The sequence below is a fragment of the Vombatus ursinus genome, unplaced genomic scaffold, assembly GCF_900497805.2.
Source record: "Vombatus ursinus unplaced genomic scaffold, bare-nosed wombat genome assembly UNPS02015175.1, whole genome shotgun sequence".
Classification (NCBI taxonomy): domain Eukaryota; kingdom Metazoa; phylum Chordata; class Mammalia; order Diprotodontia; family Vombatidae; genus Vombatus; species Vombatus ursinus.
Window position 1 is genome coordinate 22,694,692 of NW_020954953.1, and position 10,361 is coordinate 22,705,052.

Here is a 10,361-nt window from a genome sequence, read left to right on the forward strand (position 1 = left end):
ATGGTGTTACAGAGGAGGAACTCAAGACCCATAGAGGAGACAACTTGTCTGTGATCATGCAGGACACAGGAACTGGGTGTTCTTCATTACCCTCTATTTCTACTTCATATCATCCAAAGCTGAGAATCCTGGGGTGAGAGGCCAAGTAAACAGGAAGAAAGGGCTGTACATCAGCAAGTCCTTTAGCTACTTCCCCATTTTCTTGAGTGAAAAATGAGTCCAGAAGAAATGACATGTATTGGAGTTTTTCCTGCACTATCTTCTGGGTGTCAAGATACAAAATGGTGGTAGATAATGGACAACAGATTGAGGAGATGGCAGGGTCATGGGTAGATTTTTTTTTAAGCATGAGGGAGATCTGAGTATTTGAAATCAATAGGGAAGGAGCTAGTGAATAAAGAAATAATTAGAGAGAGGGAGCTAAGGAGCCATTTGCCTACATCTGTGGTAGGCAAAAGCTATATTCTGATATTGCTGGGGAGACTCTGGATGTGAGTAAAATAGCCAAATTCTGAGGTTTTCAGGAGAAACTCTAGGGGGTGGGGAGAAGGTGTCACAAGCCAAGGAATAATTTATGATAAATCTCTGTCCGTGTGAACAGAAACCTTAGGGTCTGGGGCCATTGGCTATACCAGTTACTCCTCTTTCTTCTATGTGGCCTGTCACTTTATTACCAGAGGAAGTTAAATTGGCCAGACAAAAAATAACAGTAACAATAATAGCTAGCATTTCTATAGTGCTTACTATGCATCAGGCACTCCGCTAAGTACTTTACAATTATTTTCTCATTTGATCCTCACAACAACTGTGGGAGGTTGGTACTAAATCACATTAGTTGTTATTAGCACCTCTTTCCCTTCTGGGTGATTGCAAATTGGTCACTGAAGCATATATTCCCAGTTTGGTATTGGATAGAAATCTGGAATCAGGAAGAATCAGAAATTTCCAGACTAATCTTTTTTTCCCCCCCAATATTTTACCTGGACATTTCATATACCCTTTTTTTAATCTTCAGGGATTCTTATCTTCCATGATTTCTTAAAACAAGCGGCTTACTAATCTGAGATACCCATCAATTCCTTTTTTTTTTTTTGCTCTGTGAGGCAGTTGGGGTTAAGTGACTTGCTCAGGGTCACATAGCAAGTGAGTATTCACCTAGCTGCCCAGACTTTTTTTTTTTTTGGCGAGGCAATGGAGTGAATTGACTTGCCCAGCATCATATAGCTAGTAAGTGTCAAGTGTCTGAGGTCAAATTTGAACTCAGGTCCTCCTGACTCCAGGGCCGGTGCTCTACCCTCTGCACCATCTAGCTGCCCACCCATCAATTCTTTAAGCACTTTAGGGTATACATCATCATGCTCTGCTGATTTCAATACCTCGAGTTGTTTCCCAATTAAGGTTTAGATTTCCAGCCTCCTATCACAGTTATAGCTGCTGACATTGGATATTTTCTGTAAAGATAGAAATGGTGGTCTCAAGAGCTTTTGCATTTTCAAAAAAGAAAAAGAAAGGAGGAAAAAGAAGAAAAGCAGAGAGGGGATGGGACAGTTGAAGGGACAAGCTCCCAAGGGCAGGAGCACAAGGATTTACCTTGGCAAAGAGAAAGGCCACATCCTCTCTGAGGCTGGAGCTAAGGAGGAGAAAATTGGAGATGATGTTGAGGGAATTTGAGATGTAGAGTTGGGGTGTAGAGGAAGCTGGTGACAGATGGCCTCATTGTTTTCAGTGAAGTGTTAGGCAAGTTCCTCCCCTGTGAGAGAAAGGGCAGGGGTGGTGTAGGTGGTTTGAGGAGAGATGAGAAGATTTGTAACAGATGACAGTACAAGAATCATCAATTTTCAGTTTCATCTTGTTAGGTTCAGCTCTCTATTCTAGCGTGTCAAATCTTTATCATCCAGAATGTTAACTATCATTCCCAACTTTGTCAATCAGTACCCATGCTTGTATATTTCCTCTCTGAGAATGTTAACATTGTGATAGACAAAGGATCACAGACAGAGACAGAGAGATAGAAACACGGAGACAGATATATGTGTGTATACATACATACAGAGAGAGAGAGTGCGCATCTTGATAATTAGTAATAGTATAATTTATTGATTTATGTACCCAACTATTGCCCACAACAAAGTAGGGCTGACAACCTACCACTCCATATTGCCCTATAGATCACTGTACATGCCAGTCACAGGTCTTCTATAGAGGGAGCACAGGGCCATGCCATTAAGGATAGTGACCGGTTGAAGACTGACCCATCGCCACTCCAACAAAGGATCTGGAATAGTTGATGCTTCCTTCTTAAACACACCTTCCTCTGATGAGATCACTATAAGAGAGGGTAGTAAAGGGATGTGGATCGGCTCAGCCTTGGGGCGACATGCCCCTGGTCACCAGGCACTTTGGACTAGGAGCCTGGGGCACACAATAGAGTTCAGGAAGCCAGGGCTGCCATCTGGCTGTCCTGATGAGTGGAGACTGACATTTCAGTACTAACTGAAGTGGATTGTGGGGTTAACGATTTCCACTTGATACTATGTTGTTGTTATTCAGTTATTTTTCAGTCATGTCTGACTATGACCGCATTTGGGGTTTTCTTGACAAAGATACTAGAATGGTTTTGCCATTTCTTTCTCCAGCTCATTTTAGAGAGGAGGAAATTGAGGCAAACAGGACTAAGTGACTTGCCCTAAGTGTACTATAGTACTATGTACCCCTCAAGAAACATCTCTAACATTGTAAGTATCTCATATCCTTCAATTCTAGCACCTTTGTAATTTGAACCTGAACACTGATGGTAAGGCCAATACCCCATCATTCCTGTATTTTAAGCTGTCCAAAGGTCTGAATTATGTTCTCAACTGCCATCGCTTTTGAAAATATTATTTTAAAAATGTTATTGATGGCTTCTGTTTTTATATCACCTTTATTTCCCAATATATCTCACCCTCACCCTACATCTCCTACCAGAGACATCCCTTAAAATAAAGAATGAAAAAAGGAGGGAAAAAAGCCCACGGTTCAGGAAAATTATCCAATGAATCAACTAAGACTGATATAGTCTGTTCTCTCTGCAAAGAAGAAAGAGAGGTATATTCTCACATCCCTTTTCTAGGGTCATAATTTGGATTCTTGTAATTCCATAACATTCAATTTCAATTTTGTTGAGCTTCTATGGTGGTTTTGATCAAATGAGATAAAGTCTGTATCTTGTAAACTTTAAAGTACTGTATAGGGGCAGCTAAGTGGCGCAGTGGATAGAGCACCAACCTTGGAGTCAGGAGGACCTGAGTTCAAATCCAGCCTCAGACACTTGACACTTACTAGCTGTGTAACCCTGGGTGAGTCACTTAACCCCATTGCCTTGCAAAATAAAAAAAATGTATAATATAATTGGTAGTTATTATTAGTACTAGTAGTAGTAGTAATAATTACATTGTTGTAGTCATTCAGTGACTACTGTGGCGTTGAGGCTACATGTGGCATTCTGGGTCCTCAGGTATGACCTTTTTACTGAGTCCGAGTTTTACAGAACAAATCCTTTTATTAAGGTGATTTTTTTTCTGTGAGGTTTGGATTCAGTCAAAGGGCCATACTTGAGGACCTACAGGGCTACATGTCGCCTTGAGGCCGCAGGTTCCCAACCCCTGGATACTGTTTTCCTGCCTCTTCTTACTTCACTTGTCATTAGTTCATGTCTTCCCATGCTTCTCTGTATTTTTCATATTCATAATTTCTTATAGATCAACAATATTCCATTACATTTGTGTATGATAATTTATTAAGCCATTCCCCAAACAAATAAATGTTATATTCTTAGCCAGGTATTTACTTTCCAATCTTTTTCAAAACCAGCTTTTGATTGACAGAAGAGATGAAAACCCTTATGCTCCCAAGGCCTTAATTTTTTGCTCCAGACTTCATAATTTTGAGTGATGCTTTCTAGGTTCCCTCTATCAGCATCACTTGCATCTGCATGAATCACCAGAAGTGGGTAGTAGTAATCAGGCTTGACGAGTCTTGTGAGATTCTTTGCCATGTCATGGATACATGCCCTAGGAAGACAGGAGACCTGCTTCTCTATTGTTATCAAGTCAGCAATCTGAGAGCCAACAGCATAGATACGCAGTCTCTGTATATACCACTGGCAGGCATAAAACATAGGCAGGTAGGAAGGAAAAAAGGGAAAAAAGAGATAGTTGGGAAGGGAAGAAAGAGGATGGAGGAGAGAGAGAGGGAGGGAGTAAGAAGGGTAAAGAGAAAAGCAAGTGTGATATCCCAGCCATCAACAGATTTCTTATGTATCATTCCCTAGTCACCAGTGTAACAGACTACCTGCCCTAGTTCACTGATGACTGGGTTAAAAATAACTCCTCGGCCTTTTATCTGGATCACAGACCACTCTGTGACCAGCCTCCAAAGTGATTTTACCAGAGTGCTATTTTTTTTTACCATCATGTCAGCTGCCCTATTCAACAAACTCCAGTAGCTCCCTATCACAGGGATCGAATACAACATCTTTTGGCCTTCAAAGCTCTTCATAGCCCAGTTGCCTCCTACCTTTCTAGTCTTCTTGCACATTACTCCCTGCCAAGTAGGCTTCAATCCAGTGACATTGACCTTCTGGCTATTCCATGAGCAAGACGTTCTCTCTTTGGGCTCCTAGCATTTTCTCTGGCTATCCCCCATATCTGAATGCTCTCCATCCTTTCTGCCTGCTGGCTTCCCTGGTTTCCTTTAAGTCTCAACTAAAATCCCATTTTCCATGGGAAGCCTTACCCCTCTTAATTCTAGAGTGTTCCCTCTCTCAATTATTTCCTGTGAACACTTTCTATAGCTCGTTTGTACATATCTGTTTGCTTGTTGTCTCCACCATTAGATTGTGAGCTCCTTGAGGGTAGGGACTATCTTTTGCCTCTTTTTGTATCCTCAGCACTTAGCACATTGCCTGACAAATAACATAGTAGGTGCTTAATAAAAGTTAATTGATGGATTGTGACACCCTCTTCCCATCTTTGTGTTATGGCTCTGATCAGTGCTCTGATACTAAACTGGAGCCCTATAAGAGGGATACAGTGGAAACTGAAGGGCCGAGTTTGGATCTTGGCTCTGCCGTTTATAATCTATGTGACCTTAGAAAGGCTATGTGATCTTCTTTAGGCCTCATTTCCTCATGTATAAAATGAGAGGATTGCACTAACACACTAGATGACAGGGTCAGTATGATTGTGCAGAACAATGGACCAAAGGTGAAAAGATCACATTTAATGGGGATAAGTTTTTTCACTCTATTCACTGCACTTCCTAGCTGCCACAATCCAGTCTTAGGCTCCGTTAAAAAGACACTAATGTTTAGCACTAGGAAGGGAATAGTCTCATTGTACTTTGTCCTGGTCAGACCACACATCTGCAGTAATTGAGTATTTAGTTTTAGTCATCATATTTGGAAGTGACCATAAGAAGGCAGTTAGGTGGTGCAGTGGATAGAATGCCAGGCCTGGAGTCAAGAGGACTCACCTTCCTGAGTTCAAATCCAGCCTCAGACATTTATAACTGTGTGACCCTGGGCAAGAAACTTAACCCTGTTTGCCTCAGTTTCTTCATCTGTAAAATGAGCTAGAGAAGGAAATGGCAAACCACTCCAGAATCTTTACCAAGAAAACCCCAATGGGGTCATGAAGAGTCAGACACAACTGAAATGACCAAACAACAAATCTGTCCTCAAGTGACTAAATGTCAGGTTTGAGTTTCTTTTGAACAGCTGTTTGATCTAAAGGCTGGTGCATTGAAAAGAACACTGAACTTAAGTCACACAGTGTGAGTTTGAATCCTGGACTCTTCTGTGTGACCTTGGGCAAGTTACAACCTAGGTGGGCCTCAGTTTCACCTGTCAAATGAAGGGGTTGTTTTCAAAGGTCTCTTTTAATTCTAACTGTATGATCTTACGGACTTGTAAAAATAGCAGGGTGGTGTTTGAAGGAGCTTGCATCATTCTGTCTGGGTCAACCCTTACTTACTTATAGTGTCAGTTGAAATTCACTAAGGTCTCTTCCACCAGAACAGCTGTTTTTCATACCCCTGGAATTCTGGACCTTCCATCATCTTGGCCATCAAGACTCAAAAGCTAATACAGGTTTATATAAAGTAACATAATGATTATAAAATACTATTTATATAACATATAATATATTTTATAATGTAATATAATGTTTATATAACTTGGCTTCCACCCAGTCCTATATAACATTTTGCATACTGCTGTGTATGGGAGGGAGATGTGACTCCTGATTGGCAGAGAGATCAGTGGAGTTGAGCTCAACACCACATACTGCATAAGGGATTTACCTAGTGGATTCTATAGACATTCTTGGGATATGTGGAAAAAGAAGGAGCAGATGCATAAGAGAACCTGGTTTCTAACAGTGAACTGGCTTACCAGCTTGCCTACCTTGAGACTGTTAGAATGGATCTCCTTGGGTGAGATTGGCTCACTCCTAGCTGAAGAGCTCACTCTTGTGTATTTTCTGCTATATTCTAATCTGTGGAACTCCAATTTCTATTTGTTGTTTTGCTTGGATAAATAGGTTTATTCTCTGTTTGTGATGGTCTTTTGTGTAACTATAGTTTGGTGGGAAAAAATTAAGCTAGAAAGTATAAGGTAAGGAACACGTACCCCCTTAAGAAGCAATCATGGAAGCAGCTTTCCTTCAGAACTCAGACTCATATGTACAGTAACAGCAATATTGTTTAAAGAATGACTTTGAGCAACTAAGTCATTTTGACTATTACAAATACACAAATTAGAAATAAAGGACATGTGAAGAAAGAAGCTATCTGCATCCAGAGAAAGAACTGATAAGTAGAAGTATGTATAAAATAAAAAAAAAAAATATATATATATATATATACCTGTTTGTGTCTAATGGTAGCCATCTCCATTGGGGGAGAGTGGGGGAGAGAAGAAAAAAAGGGAAAAAAAGAAATTTACATGATAACTTTATTGCATATTTAAAAGGAATAACAAGTTGTATATAATTGATTTGCAATGTCTTAAGCAATCGTCTTTTTTTATTATGCTGTGTTATAGAAATGCTCATTTTCCATAAATTTAAAATAAAATACATTAAAAATTTTTTTTAAAGATATTGAAACTCTTCCCCCTCTCAAAAAAAAGAACTCAGACTCGTACCTCTAGATTGGAGATATTTAAGAGGGGTGCTGAAAGATATAATTCTAGCATAATACCCCTTTTCCTCTGTGTCCTGGGCATATAGGCATTGTCCTTGGCTTTCCCAGACCTCAGATCATATCTATCTGCACCACCCAGCCTGATCTATGTATTAAGATTACTCATATGGATATACCTATCCTGTTATATTTATCAGTAATTATATGGAAATAAGAAAAAATTTAGACCTAATTGTTTCAATGGCTCCCAAAAGACCAAGCATGTGATATAATAAGAGATTAAACTATTTTTAAAATACAATCAAAGATTCTAATGAAAACATTTACATTTACTAAAGATATGCGACCAATGTGGCTGTCCCCCTAATTTTCTTGATTCATAGTAGAAGTGTTCTCTGAATCCTTATTTTGCTGTAAGAGGGGGTTCCTGAATGATACCTAGGTTTATGTGTACTGCCACTCTATCCACTGGTCACTGTCTTTACCAAATTTCTCACATAACATCAACAAGTCATATCACTTTGTAAAACCAAATGTCAGATGCCACTGTATTCTCTGCCTCTTATGTCCTGCTGATCATTCATGCTGAGAGGCATCTGTCTGATCTTTCATTCAATCATGTTCTAATATAGCCATTACAGGAACCCACCACCATTCCTGTTTTTCTTCTCTGTTCTCCTGGTGAGTCTATAAGAATAATTTGTGGTAAGCAAGTTGAGCTTTTATTTGAAATCTGAAAAAAACATAAATTACACCATAAAAATCTTAAGAGCCTAGAGTTTGGAAGGGATGATGAAGGTCATCTAGTCAATTCCCTTTCTAATATACTAATATTTGTTTTTTATACATACTACTTTAAAGTTTGCAAAATGTTTTATATATATTATCTCTTTCTTTTAAAAAACATTTACTTTTTATAATTCTGAATTTAAACACCAAAAAGGGCATTTCCTGTATGAATAGCCAAGTAAAAAAAGGATTATATTTGAGATTGTGAATCTCATTTTCATACTGATTGCTTTCTTTAAAAAAAAAAAAGCGTATAATAGGTTCCCATGATACTTTCAAAACTGTTCACCTTATCTGTGCTTCCTTATGAATTTACTTCTGTTCTTTTTCATGCATTTTTCAAGATATTTAAATGCCCCTCCTTTTTTATTTTTGCGTCGCTATTGCAAACTATTTCTCCCCCAATTAGAAACTAAAAAAAAAAGAAGAAAAAAAAACACATTAACACACTTTGTCCTTACAGCACTCCTTATGAGGTAGGTACTACAGGTGCTCTCTCTCTCTCTCTGTCTCTCTGTCTCTCTCTCTCTCTCCTCCCCCCCCTCTCTTTTTAATAGAGGAAGAAACTGAGACTCAGAGAGTCCCACAGTCAAATAGCTAGTAAGGATTGGAGAAAGGGTTTAAATCTTCCTCCTCTGAAGTTTCCAAGGTCAGTGTTCTTTGTGCTATGTGCCATCCATCTTGCCTTTTCTATGAGTAGGAAGAATGTTGGATTTACCATCAGTAGACCTGGGTTTGATTCTTAGCTCTGTTACTTTATATGTGTGTGTGTGTGTGTGTGTGTGTGTGTGTGTGTGTGTATGTACATACACACACACAAAATGTGTATGTATGTAAATGTGTGTATTCACACATATACACATATGTATGTGTATATATATTGTGTGTGTGCATGTATATATATATATATATATAAATCCTTGGGCAAGTCACTTAATTTCTTTGGACCTCAGTTTCCTTATCTCCAAAATGTGGGGCTTAAGCTAAAGATTTCTGAGGTCTCTTCTAACTATGAATTTATGATTCTACATACAACTTTCTATGTTGGAGAACGCACAACTTTGCACAGAAACCCACCCTGTTGTTGGACAACTCTATATTATAAAAGGCAGTGTGGTCATTCTGGTCCAGTGGAATACAGGCTTCCTAGAAAGGTGGAGGACTTCAGTTCAAATCGTGATTGGGGCAAGTCACTTAATCTCTGTGGGCTTCAGTTTCCTCATCTGTAAAGTGAGGAAGGTTGAAGTGGATGATCCCTCAGGGCCTTCCCAGCTCTAAATTTATGATTAAGAATTTGATTAAATAAGCATGATATAGTGTATAAGGCCCTGGACTTAGAGTCAGGAAGACCTGGGTTCAAATCTTGCTTCAGACACTAGCTATGTGATGCTGGACAAATCACTCAACCATTCAGTCAGGGCCTCAGTTTTCTAATTTTTAAAATGAGGGGACTGGACACTACAGACTTTGAGGTACTTTTCACCTCTTCTATCCTTGTAGAGTGTCATAGTGGCTAACTCTGGAGTCTCCTCCTACTGATCCCATTCCCGTCACATCATTTAGCCTTCAGGGCCAAATGTGGTTGGTCCAGGAGCCAGCTGTTGCTCATTTTCAGAAGGGACTATGGACAGACTCCAAGTCCATATGTGGTTGACCACAGATTCCCCTCCCTGCTCTTTTGACAGCCAAAAGGGATGCTGTCTACTCAAGGCCAATTCTGTGGTATAGGGATTACTGACCTGTTTGCATAGATTAAAGAGGAGGATGAACCATTCAATTGCCTGGTACCTTGAATCTCTTAGAAAAGTTTAGTATAGAAGGGTAGATGAATGGGAATGGAAGAATAAGGGAGGGATCCTTTGGAAGATGAGGGAGAGATCTCTAGAGGGGAGGGTAAGAGAAGAGGTCAAAGGGGGATATAGAAGGGTGTTTAGATTTATGGGAATGGGAGGATAGGGGAGGATAGGCTAAGTCAAAGGAGAGCAAGGTATACGGGCCGCACGCCGACCCTCTGCCAGTCGTGCGCCAGTACCCACTTCCCTTAAAAGAAGTGCACTGCCAGAGTCTTACCCATGCCTGGGTCCTCGGTCCTCAGCCGGATCACCACACAGAGACAAGCCATCGGAAGGCACCAACACCAGAGTTTTATTCAGAGGCCAACACAGCAAACCATCATAGCAAGCCCAAGCAGCAAGGCCAGAGCAACAGAGCAGGAGCCAGGGGAGAGCGCACGTGTGTTCTGACCACGCTTGTTCCTAAGTACCTACTTAGCCCCTCCTCCCCAGCCCGCTACTAGCCAATGATTGTAGGGTCAGATACCAGAAGGGGCTGTCTGAGTTTAGCACACCAAGGGGGAGGGAGTGACGTAGGAGGCCAGGATTGGATAC

At 40.2% G+C, this 10,361-nt stretch overlaps 1 long non-coding RNA gene across 1 annotated transcript; it reads right to left on the reverse strand.

Annotated features, from left to right (window-relative positions):
• Positions 1–3,755: 3,755 nt before the first annotated feature.
• Positions 3,756–10,082, reverse strand: LOC114031530. The gene is made up of 2 exons (XR_003567751.1): positions 10,045–10,082; positions 3,756–4,052 (listed from the first exon to the last, which is right to left on the reverse strand). It is a non-coding gene; the product is annotated as an uncharacterized LOC114031530 (long non-coding RNA).
• Between the last annotated feature and the right edge of the window lie 279 nt (positions 10,083–10,361).